The sequence below is a fragment of the Atta cephalotes genome (genome assembly GCF_000143395.1).
Source record: "Atta cephalotes unplaced genomic scaffold scaffold00054, whole genome shotgun sequence".
NCBI lineage: Eukaryota > Metazoa > Arthropoda > Insecta > Hymenoptera > Formicidae > Atta > Atta cephalotes.
Genome location: NW_012130118.1, coordinates 1,656,209 through 1,668,330, shown reverse-complemented (window position 1 = coordinate 1,668,330; position 12,122 = coordinate 1,656,209). Strand labels below are relative to the sequence as shown.

Genomic DNA, 12,122 nt, shown 5'->3' with positions numbered 1-12,122 from the left:
AAAAAAGAAAGTAGTCTCTACTCGTGTATATTACGTGTCGCGCGCGCGCGTGTGTGTGTGTGTGTGTGTGTGTGTGTGTGTGTGTGTGTGTGTGTGGTGTGTAATACTTGAAAAAATGTAAAGATAAAAAATTAATGCATTATTTCTGTTGTTCAACTTTTGTTACATAAAATTACTAACAATAATTTGTAACAGCAATTTGTAACACAAGCTTGAAAATTCTATCTCTTTACTCACGAAAGAAAAAATTAGCCGTGTTAAGTGTAATCCCTTCGATATTTCAATCCAACATGCTTTTTTATGAATAAAACGCAATAATTTCCTTTTCACTTTAACGCCGTCAAATATTATAAATTAGTCGTAATTAATTGGCTCTGGTCTCGGTAAAAAAATACTTCGATAACGTTAGGGTTGGCACGTAGATCCCTAAATTAACATTTCCATAGGCAGATGAGCGATGCGACCTCGCAACTATACGTTACATAACGAAAAATAGAGCGTACGTTTCGTATTGCTCCGCGAGCGCGCGATTGTTCTTTCAAATTTGCACATGAAAAGACGAACTGACGACTGAGTGAGAAAATTTATTTTTAAAAAGAACAAGTACTTATATACTGGTCGTGAAATCGAAATATATTTCATAGAAAAGCCGAAGATACAACCGATCTTATCGTATGTCGATCGATAAATTTATCTTTATCTCGAAATCAATTCTCACACTTGCCAAATAATATAAAAATGTCAAAAATATATTAAAAACTATAATATTTGAAAAAAATTAGAATGTCTCGATTTTTATAATTGTTTATAAATTTATCCACCCGCTTCGGTAATTGAGAGATTTCCGAATCGTCGTACATACCATTTATTTCGATGCATGAAATCAATCTCGATGATTATCGAAGTCGACCCATCTGGCTTACCTGCGGAAATCCAATCAAGCCGAGCGGAATCTATTTCTGCGCTGCGACACATTCTGGCAAACCTCCGAATAACCTCTGATCCTAACGATGATGATCTGCACGATACCTAACGAGGGCGCCGATCGCGATAAGGCGAAAAATTTGCGACAAACGACTTGATGGAATGAACAAACGAAGGAGGTTCAAGAACGAGTGACGTGGATGTCTCACAGCGTCGACTCATATACTCTATCCGCGCCAATCTGACGTCACAGGCGCGTTTCTTATCAGTCAGGAGGTCCAACACCTGTAAAGCCCACACCTGTTGGCAGTGAGCTTAAGTGCCGTCAGAAACACGCCCAACTTGTCCGACGACGACGACGACGACGACGACGACGACGATAATGATGACGGAAGTTTTTTCGTGGAGAGTTAGCCACAAATTGCTAAAATGCATCCGGTATTTGATATCGCATTAGTAACGTCAGATCCTCATTATTTTAGATGTTGAAATGTCTAATTTTTTAACATTTGAATAATATTAATTCTCCAACACCTTAAAAAAGTTTTATTATTTTTACAATTCTCTAATATCTTCAACTTTAGAATTTTTACAATTCTCTAATATCTCAAATTTTATAATTTGTAATTGGGCAAAAGTAACAAGGAAAAAGTAAAACGTTTATAGTTTAAGTCCATTTAAAATTTTTAAGAAATGACCTAAGATGCCTTATATCGAAGCACTATGGGTCATATATAAAAAGTAGATTTATTAAAAAAAATAACAATGAAAATTGAAAAAGAATTTTGAATTAACTTACACAGTCTTAACATAATCAATAAATATAATAAAACAACTACACTAATAACTATAACTATAACTATAACTATAGAATTAAAAAATTCATAAACCTATAAATATATTGATCAGTAGTAAATATAAATATTATAGCTGAATATAAAACTTATGAAGGGAAAATAAATTAATTACTATTATAGGTTTATAAGCTGCCACTTTAGCACATACATATATTATAGTTTGTATTGCTTTATTGTTCTCTTATGATTATTTAGTGTATGATCCATGATGCCCCAAATACTCTTAACACGAAAAACGGTGAAATATATATATCTAAAAAAATAAATGATAGATATAATTATTTGTAATGTAATAAGATGAGAAAATACACAGAAACTTATAACTGATCTTCAATATGTATATTCTTTATTATAAAAATTATTAAAGCATTATTAAGTTAAAAAATTACTTTCGCAACACAAAAATCATTAATATCCTAAGACAATGGAATTTAATCATTATACTATTAGGTACAATTAAAGCATAGGCAATAAACTAAGAATATACGTATTATATTGGTTATATTAATCTAAACACTTTGGATTACCTGGACCTTATAAACAGTCAATGACCCATAGTATTCCGTCACTCATGGTACCCCGATCTCCCCTATATACATACATACAGCACATGTACATATATATTGTATATAATGCATACGCGCGCGCGTATATGTGTATATCCATGTACACATATTAATTTTTTATTAAAAAATACCTTTGTAAAAATTTAAATGCATTGCGTTAAAACTTGGTTTTACAAATATCACATCTATTCAATATTTTTAGTAATTTGAATGAAAATCTTCAATTAATAAATATCATTTATTTTGCATATTACAATAGACAAATTATGTGATTATTTTTTATGAAATATTTCATCTTTTTAAATGGATATTTTTCACTTATGTGTGTTTCTTTCTTTTTATTTCTTAGGAAAAATTAAATTCCTATACTCTCAACCATTGATTATTTTGCATAAAAACAAGAATTATAAGAGGCTATATATAAGCTGGAACTTGGTGTTTGTCACTGTGGTCAGAGTAGTAGAAAATACATTTCACATTACTTACTATTGATGAGACGTTATGTAAAACGGATGTCCCGGTATGAAGGAAATATTAACTGTACAATGTTAAATGAAACTCGAGAAACTTGAGCGCAAATCAATCATTGATTTTCAAGATGCAGTCTATCATCATATAAATCCATATATAATACATTGATTGCGTATTTGAAGAATTTGCAAACTCATAAGAAATGAAATATAAAAATTCATGTACATTTGTATACAAGCTGAATTATTTCTGCTATAAACAATTTTTTCAATGTGAAAATTTCATATATTTATTTATTTTCTTACTTTCTCTATAGCTCGATATAAAATTATCTTCTATCAATATATATTTATATCGACACACAAAATTATGTTTTACAATAAAGTGTCTATTACAAAAGCTATTAAACACATAAATTTGTCTTTTTCGTTTTGATCATTTATATGATGTTGTGACGTTATAAATCTTAATTAAGCGCTCTTTCGAACATACATCTTTCAAACTTCAGACTGAACTCGGTTGAGAGTCTTGCTCTGCTCTTGGATAACGAGAAGCGGAATGAATTTACGGCCACTGTGCCGCTGTGTGCGATATCATGGCAGAAGTAAACGAGTCGGTTGAGGCAAACACTGGAACGACGCGGAGAACGCGTCTAAGGGAACGGTGGAGAAACGAGGTGGAGACGAAACTGCGAGTTTTACTCCGACGATGTCACGCGGGTTTACGTGGAGGCGTTGCACCTTATCTCGTGTCCCAGTTACATCACCATACCGCGACTTGCTGCTACATCTATTCTGATCACAAAAGACTATCTCGTCTGCTTCGTATAAGAATGTTCTATATTTTATCTTTAACATATCAGAATTAATTCTTCTACAAATTATCAAATTTCTTCAAACCTATTTGCCTCAAATTGAATCGAAAATACTTCCTCGTTTCTTCCTACGGTGCCTCTTCTAGTTTTGTTTTAAACAGTTATTATGTAACTTCCACTAGTAATTAGCTTGTTTTTGGAAAGAAATATTTGATTTTGACGTGGAAGAACAATAGCTAGAAAACAATTTGTTGGCTAAAAGTTAAAAATCATCTAATTTTTATATTATTTGAATTAATATAATTGGTCTGTTTTCTGTTCCTTAGACTATATTAGCATTCTCTTTCTCACTTTCAACAAATATCAAACATATACCTATCTTATTTCAAGTTTCAAAAGCGTGTCACAGAAAACTGAGCTAATATTAGAAAATATAATTGAGAGAGAATCTCCCAAGGGGACGAAGACAAAATAGTGACATATTATTAAAAATGAACAATATATTATTATGCCCGACTCTTTATTCTAGAAAATTTCTCTTTTTTTTATTCTATCCAAATTTCACAAAAAAAAATTGTAGAGTCGCCAAAATATCATTGTTCATTGGTATCTGAAATTGGAAAATGGAGATGAAATTATCTAAATAATCTAAATGAAACGACATAATCTTATTTTTACTAATATCTTCATCTGTATCTTACTTAAATAAAAAAAATAATGCTTTTTTTATCTAAGATGTACAAATGAAAGTATATATTCCAGTAAAAATAAGAAACCTTTCATCTAGATTATCTAAATAATTTTATCTAGATATCAGTAAATACTGATTACTATTGCTAACGGTAATCAATATCACATAATTACGCTAATATAATCATAGTATTCCAAAATTTATTGCCAGTATTGAAAATCTATATAGTTTACGTTACGTGCACTGTAGCTATTCAATACTAGCAGTGAATTTTGGAATACAGCCTTCTTATACAAGAGAAAATTCGTAAAAAGTCATATTGGAAAATTAGCTGACATCGTGAAATTAGCTAATTATCCTTTGTAAAAGCAATATATGAATTTATTCACGCGCACGTACGGTCATCAAACGAAATTTATAGTGAACGCATTGATGCGCACTGATACATTTATGGTGCATATTAAAGCCATTGTATGTATACATACACTAATTTAATCTGTGTAAAAGTAAAATATAAATATTTTGAATTATAAAATCAAATTTTATTTAATAGCACAATAAAATGTATTAAGGATTTCATCCGTTTTTATATTAAATACGTATTTTTACATCAATTTGTGTATGACGGCGTTAGTACGCACTGAGTACATCCAATCGAATTTACTATTAGATTTCGCTTACGCATAATATACAGGTATATATAAGTTTGGGCACAGTTCAAATGTTCTCACTTGCACGCGTTTTTAAAAATCTTTCTAGCTTGATCGAGCATTTGCTTGTACATGATGAGATCCGATACTTTATCCTGTTGCACAGTATCTAATCTGGCCTTCAATGCGAGGCACTCCTCTTCTAGTAATTCGATTCTACGTCAAACATAAAAATATCGATGGATTATATAGAAATAATTGGTGAAAAAAACAACGACTTAATCTCACTGGCGTATCAATGGCGTCAAGAAAAAAAAAAGTAGATTTTACAGCAATTACAACATATGTATATATAATTTACTTATAACAAACTTCTTCAGGATGATTTCTTCCATTCGTAAATTCGACATTGATTTCATGCAAGACTTTGCTCTGTATCCCATATCCACTTTAGCAAGTCCCACTCTTTCTTTCTTCGAATCTCACAATTTCGACTCTAACTTCGCATACTTATTCTTTTCCTTACGCAACAATTTCTTTTAAATATATACGTGGGTCGTTTGATAAGTTTGATAAATTTCCATGAAATGGCGCTACAATCCATTTGATGACGCGACATCTCGAAAGATCCACTCTTCGAACCCCTTCAGACCAAATTTCAACCAGAAAGGACTCTGGAAGGCCAGAAAGGTTCACGTTTGGTAGTCATTTGAAGTAGGCTGTCTCAAAGTCTGCAAAATACTCATTGACGGCGACAATGACTTCCTATTTGACGAGAATTTCTTCTCACCGAGTCAAGTTTTTAAGTTTGGGAACAGAAAGAAGTCACACGGGGCTAAATCCGGAGAATAGGGTGGATGAGGAATCAATTCATAGCCCAATTCGTAGTTTTGTCATTGCAACGGTCGACTTGTGGGACGGCGTGTTGTCTTGATGGAAGATGTCTTTTTTTGCGCGCCAATCTCGCTTCAAATGACTACCAAACGTGAACTATGCGTCCTTTCTGGGACGAGGGAGAAAAAGTTTTAAGTATAAGATAGATGTAGAGAAAGAGAGAGGGAGAGAGGGGGGGAGGTGTAGATCTGTGTGATAAAGAAATAAAAAATAGTGAAGAGGAGAATATAAGATTGGACTGAAAATTAAAGGCTGTTCTATATAAATCTTATAACATTTAATAAATCTATGAGAATTTATCACAACCTGCAAATATACATTTAGTTTACGAGGGTCGTTTGATAAATTTGGTAAATTTCCATGAAATGGAATTTCTCTCTCTTTATTCTTAATATATTCTTTCTTTATCTTTCCATAATTTATGACTTTACCCTTAATATATCATAATTCAATTCATCACTTCATAATTCATTTATAATTTCTCCTTCTTCTTCATCTAACTCACATTCCTTTACATCATTTTCTATACTATCCTTACTTTTTCCACAAAAAATATACACCTCACCTTTCTTCCCTCCCCCCTCCCCGGCCCTTATCTAACTAATATTTGTTAGTCTCTTTCATATTTCCAGACCTCAATCTTACTAAAGTTCTTACCTCTTTCCCTTTTCTTATTAGCTTTAGTCTTTCCTCAGGTAAATCGGTCCTCTTTCTTTATTACTTAATTCTTTGTATATTCTATTATAACTAAAGCCTTTTTTATTCTGCTGTCCTAGCTTTCATTGAATCTACATGCTTCAACATGTTCAACATAGCTCCTATTCACTCTAACGAGCGCGTATGTAGCGTGAGTAGGAGCTACGGTTGGAGGAAGTAGGAGCATGTTGGAGCATGCAACGCGAACAAACCTTGTATATCCCTTTCTCTCGTAACTAAATCTTTTTCTAAACTGTCTTATCCATTTCCCATCACTTCCGGAGCTTGTATGTATCCCTCAACTATTCCTATTATAATATTTTTTCCTTTTTTTTTCATATCTTTACCAATCATCTTATCAATAATCCTGCTTTTCCTCCAAACACTCCCTTCACTTTCACTCAACACTAATCTTCCTGTAAATTCTTTCTTTATCTTTTCCTCATACCTCCTATGCAACCCTCACCTAATTACATTTTCTTCATTGTTAGTTCCCTCATCAGATATCTAGGAGTGTTTTCCAGCAAGAAGCACAGATTACAATGTAACACAGTTCATCATTAAAATCATTACATTTTTAAATTGTTGTTTGCTAATATTAAACGAAGATGGATGATCACTGTACCACACTATATCGCTTGAAAAGCATCATAGGTATACAAAAATCCAAACTAAAAATCCACCTCACATAATAGACCAACATTATACTTTTTCTGAAATCTTTTCTTCCCGCAATCCCATATTTTTATTCCATAAGACATTACGCTCTGCATCAAATATTTAAATAATAATATCCATCTTCTCTTAAAATCATTCCTGCATATTCTTTCTCCTATACTCCAAATTTTTCTTATAGCCATTTTCCCTTTCCTTTCAATTTTTATAAGATCTACATATATAATATGTTAATTAGAAAGTTAATTAGAAAAATTTTTAATTTTAATTTAACAGATTACCACAAAATTGCAATGTCTCTTTATCAAATTAATTATTAACAAAATTCTTTAATAAATGTAATAAAAAATGTAACTCATACTTGCAAGTGCATCAGCTTCGTTTCTTTCTTTGTCTAGTCGTTGATTAAGTAATATTATCAATTCCAACAGCCTTGCTCGTTCGATTTCAGCAGCTAAAACCAAGGTCACATATTCGCTTCGCGAGCTAACAACTGATCTGCTGCCTTTCGATTAACCAAAAATCTGGATGAATCGAGGTTCGATTAAATATAAGTTCATAAAAGATATAGGTTCATAAAAGATTCATTCGACAGAATGCCATTTTTGAAATTGGAAAACGAATGTGTTCTCTTATCGGAATGGCATAACTTGAATCGTATATCACATATATAGTATGTACAAATGATTTGTTCATTTATATAATATGTATATATAAGTTCGTATTCAGAACGTGCTTTTTTTGATAAAAGCGCGCTTTTATCTCTAAAATTCTATAATATAACGTAAATTATAACATATTAGCGCGTTAATATCGTTGTAAACACGGTTCTGAATACGGGCCATAGACTTCAATTTGTCAATCTCGATCTCGCGTTCCTCCAATCTCCTGCGTAATCGATCAACATGCAATTGCGTTGCTCTCAGTTCATTCTTGATGTTCGCGTTTTCACGTTCCATCATGTTTTCCCTATTTCTACTTCACGATCTTGATACTTCGCTTCAAAAATCTTCAATCGCCCCTGATATAAAATACCAGATCATTTTGATACATTTTGATTAATTATAAAGCCAGACAATTCATAATAGGTGCATTCAGAACGACAACCACTCACTGAGCGCGCAATGAGCTGTTTCATTTAATTGGTTTATAATAATCTATATAGGATTTAATGGAATATGCCAATCAGATGAAAGAGTTCACTGAGCACTCAGTGAGCGATTATCGTTCTGAATGCATCCAATATATGTATGTATATTTACATGCTAGCTATTGAAAACAATAATTGCATTTATTTAAATGATTTGAAGTGACTAGATTTAAAGTGACTAGATTTAGAGTTGTTTAAGTTGCTGAATTGATAAAAACAAGATCAAAAGGATGCTTGAGATTTAAACAGTTGATTATCTATGTTGTGTTTCTTTTATCTTCCCTTTTTTTCCTTTCGACCATAGACTCATCATCGCTGATACTAATATTAATTTTTTATTAATATCAATAATTTGTAAGATCCAGAGCGATGTATGAATGATTGAAGTAACAGATTGATTACTGCGTAATTAAATGTGTAATATCAGATATCGCTATTATTACTCTATATTCTCATTCAGGGTAGTATGTAAGAATACAAATGATTGAAACTGATTTATTGCATTAATTGAGTTATTCAATGTTAATTTTTTTTTAATGTAGAGTCAGTTTCAATAAATATAATATTATAACAAATTAAATACGATTACTTGTAATGAATATAGAAACTATAGTTTAGATAGTTTTAATTAATACTAGAAAACAAATCTTTTTGTAATGCTATACATATATATCTATATATATCTATATATGTATACATATATACACGTATTAAAACTTTAAAACTAAATATCATTGATCACTAACAATAAGCACATCAATCAAACGATTGTCGTGAGATCTTTTTTTATTTAGCATCGCAATATTTCACGATACTCAGTTCTTGCTCCAATATTTTTATTCTTGCCTTAGAAGCATCGAGTTTTCCTCTTCGAAGTTTCCAACGCTATTTCCGCTTGTCTCAGTTCCTTCGCAATACTTTCTGTTACCGTCTTTTTTTTTCAACATTCCAAAGGCAAATTTTGCCGATCTAGAGAAACAGAGTTAAATTATAATACATATCAGGAGCGACAACTTACGCATCTCATATAGGTGTGAAATTTTTGATTGGCGAAAAGAGGGAGGAGACAAAATGACGACTTCTTTTTATTTTTTATTTATTTTGTGCTCTTTGCTGCTCTCCTTTTTTACAATTGCGAATTGCGATCACGCGCCCATAGTAAGAAATGGCAATGGAATTAACATCAAATCGACGTTGATTCCATTGTCATTTCTCATTAGGGCTCTGTCTAACAGTCAGAAAGGGATCATTTATATTGGCCGTAATTTGTAAGAATTGACTAATCACAATTGACTAATCGAATATTCCCCTCTTATTCAATTGTAAGAGAGGAATGTGTTTGACTGTCATTAGTCAATTCTTACAGATTATACGACATACGGCACACGGTTACAACTGTATAAATGATCCCTGAGTTAAATTTCTCTCGAATTTGTTTATGTGCACGCAATTATCATTACGAATATCGGTCGACATCCGCGTACATTTTAAAAATTAATTTTTAATCCAATTCTTGGATTCCTCGAATATGGATTTCACTAAGCTAAATTTTGAGTGTAGAGAGTGCTCCACTATAGTTGCCATTCATGCGTACTATATATCTATATAATAAGTCTATAATAAGCAGATAATTCTTATATTGAATATGAAATAATGAGCTAATATAAAACAATTTACGATAAAGATAATTCTGATTGCGAAGTGTCAATTTGAAATAGAAATATAAACATTATTTTTTTCTCGTATCAGAGAAAGATAATTCTTTTTGGGATCTTTCGTTTCCAAACAATTTTGTTTGCAGTTCTACCAATTTTTGCTGCAAACTCCGGATTAGCTCTTCGTCAACCACCTGTACTCAAAAGAGTACTAATGCTAATATTTTTACCCACCTCACTGCACAATAACTGATATTTGTCTTCTCAGTGATAATTCCATAAACATGGAGAAATTTAAGTCTAATCTATAATACAATGTATTCTTTCCATTAAACGAGAATGGATTAAAATGCAGAATTGAATTTTATCTATTCGAATATAGTATATAATTTCGCGGTCACTCGCGATATTTTTCTTCGCGTGAGCGAATCGTCGATTTGAAAAATCACGTAATTGGCGTCAAAAAGAGCCAATAACGGAGACTTGGAACCACGCCAGGAGATAAGGGGCCTCTGGGGAATAACGGATGAAAGAGAAAGAGGACAGTTAGATTCGGAGAAAAGGTCGAAAATCCGAAACGTTTGAATAGAGCGATATGGTGATCCCAGCATCGAGAATCATTACTCCCAATTTTCAAGAAGTAATACGTATTTCAAATAAGAAAATTTTTTTTTAGATTCTATTGAATCCAATTGGATTCAATTGGATTTAACTGGATTCAAATGGATTGAAAAACTGCATTTTTTATTCAAAATTTTGAATTGAGAAATATTCATAAGGCATATAGAAAAAAGATGATATTATTTTTGAAATAGAAATATGCTTCATGCAATTCCTACAAATAAATAAAAATGCATTCAGATTGAAAAAGAAATTTTAACGTTCTCGAATGCATATTTCTGAAAATCTGAATCTATTTTAATTCATTTCAACCCATTTCTCTTTTACTAGAAAGAAATAGATAAATGAAAAGAAATATACAAAGAAGGAAAAAGGTACGAAATAAAAAATAATAAAAAACAAAGAGCACATTGTAGACATTGAAAACCTTTTCTGGATTCAATTGAATTGAAAAACTGCATTTTTTTCTGTCCAAAATGTTGAATTAAGCAAATTCACGACCTATTTCTAAAATTAAATTTATTTTTGGATTGAAAGACACAGAAAATCTATTTCGTGCGCAATTTTTCCTATAAATGAATATGTATTGGGCATTGAAATTGATTCAGATTTTCAAAAGTATGCATTTGCGAACGTTGAAATAAATTTTTTTCAATCCATTTTAATCAATTTTCGTTTACTAGTGAGGTTATATTTTTCGTTATTTTTATATAATGGAGTTATAATTTTTATTATTTTCGACGTTACAAGTATAAGAAAAATATTATTTTTAAAAATTACTTAATTGCCTAATGTAAACAAATTATTAATTTAAAAATCATTAATATATAACAAAATCATTAATGAATAAAAAATGAAGCTATTAATGAAACAAAAAGAAATCAGCAGTTAATCTAGATTTTCTCAAAAACTTCAATCATAACTCAAACTTTTTAATTTCTTCAAGAATACTTTCTAAACAAAAAAAGCTAATGTAAATTAATAACAACGAGCTAAAATATATAATCTGTATTGCGTGTAAAATAGAAAAAAAATGCTAAATGCTATCATCAGAATTCTTACGTATTTTAGATTTGGGAATCTATCGTAATTCCGTTCTTTGTCGCTCCATGTCGTTTTTTAAAATCAGAGTGGCTTCTAAATTCTTGCATTTTGTTTTCAATGGTTCCATTTCAACAGTTTGGTCTCTATATTTCTTGCTAAGTTCGATTAACTTTGTAGTGACCTATTCGGCCACTGTTACTGTTTTGCGTAGTCTTTTTTTCTTGCGTCAGTTTCTGTAATTTCTTCTTCATTTACTCAAATGCTTGTCGCAAACATTCATTCTCCATTAAATCTGCGTGCGTGCATGCGTGCGCGTGCATATGCGCGAAGGGAAGACAGGAGGGACGAGGGGAGGAAGAGAGAGAGAATATAATAGAGAAAAATACTAGTCATAATATATATATATATATATAT

General features: G+C 31.4%; 1 pseudogene; it reads right to left on the bottom strand.

Moving 5' to 3' along the window:
* Positions 1-5,416, bottom strand: part of LOC105623241 — a 34,442-nt pseudogene extending 29,026 nt beyond the window's left edge.
* Between the last annotated feature and the right edge of the window lie 6,706 nt (positions 5,417-12,122).